The sequence below is a fragment of the Vidua chalybeata genome, chromosome 3, assembly GCF_026979565.1.
Source record: "Vidua chalybeata isolate OUT-0048 chromosome 3, bVidCha1 merged haplotype, whole genome shotgun sequence".
Lineage (NCBI taxonomy): Eukaryota > Metazoa > Chordata > Aves > Passeriformes > Viduidae > Vidua > Vidua chalybeata.
In genome coordinates this window covers 50,635,360-50,636,564 of record NC_071532.1, presented here as the reverse complement: position 1 = coordinate 50,636,564, position 1,205 = coordinate 50,635,360, and positions in this window count along the sequence as shown.

Sequence of the window (1,205 nt, the reverse complement as noted above, 5' to 3'; positions counted from 1 at the left end):
AGAACCAACCAAGTAAACTTTTCCCCTCTTCCCCAGTGGCACCATTGTAAATCATGTTATTAAGGAGAGGAACAAAAATCAGTCTGGAACAGCGAGAGAAAGGACTCATGGCTGGAAAGAGTACAGAGTCTGCAGTCAAGCAGTAGTGGGGGTTAGTTGCAGATCAAGGTCCAGCTGTGCACCCCACACCTCTGCACTACTTCATGAGGGCAACACAGAGGTGCCAGCACCCTCTCCCTCTGAGAGGGAAGGGGCCTTCACTACTCTGAACTTTCCTGGTGCCCAGGATTCCCTTGCTGACAACCTCATTACCAGGTCCTGGGTAAGCCAGAGCAGGAACACGGATATGTTGGGGGCTCTGTATTTGCCTGGCTGAGTGCAGCTGCTCAAAAACCTGAGAAAACAAAAGCTTCCCTATGCAAACTGGTAATAAATTAGCTGAAATTTGCCTCACAAAACACCATGGACTATCAAACTATGTTATGTGTGGTTGGGTTTATTTCATTGTGATTTATTCTGTAGTTTGTACTTTGTCAAAGAAGCTGTCAGCAGCATGCAGCAAGTACAAGAGAAGGGTGGTTTATAGCTGTTAATCTTATTCTTTGCTGTTATTGTGACAGTACCAAACCACGTCACTTGTAGCTCAAGCACCATGCTGGTCTTTCCAAGGGCACAGTGCAATTTTCAGTGCAGCGGTTTAATTTAAAATATTTTTTGTGATTATTGACTTAAGATGTGCCAACAGGAGAGAAACAGGAAATGAAATTAATGCAGCTCTGAAGTGAAGCTGCCCATATCAGAAGCCAGTGTTGCAGGTAAACAGATCAAGAAAAGTAAACATGTGGCAAATATTTTATTCAAGGAGGAAAATGTTATAAGTGACTGGGGTGTCATTTCATGTGTCATTGCTGGTAGTGGGAATAAGAGGTTTTCATTTTTAAGTGTTAGATTTGGGTAGGCTTTTCTCTTGGAAATTATATAATTTGCCTTTCTGTTTGCAGGCAAATCACCTTGGTTATTTATCTAAGTGTGACATATTTGTCAAGCCAGAACCAAAGGATGAGCTGCCATCCCAAATTTCTCACAAAGTCATTCACATGCTGGCCAAGCTTTGGGAACAGCTTGATGGCTAATTCTTTATATAGCTAGTTCTGTGCCTTTAAATTAACCCTCCATTTGTTTTTCTGCCAGGGACTGCACTAAGC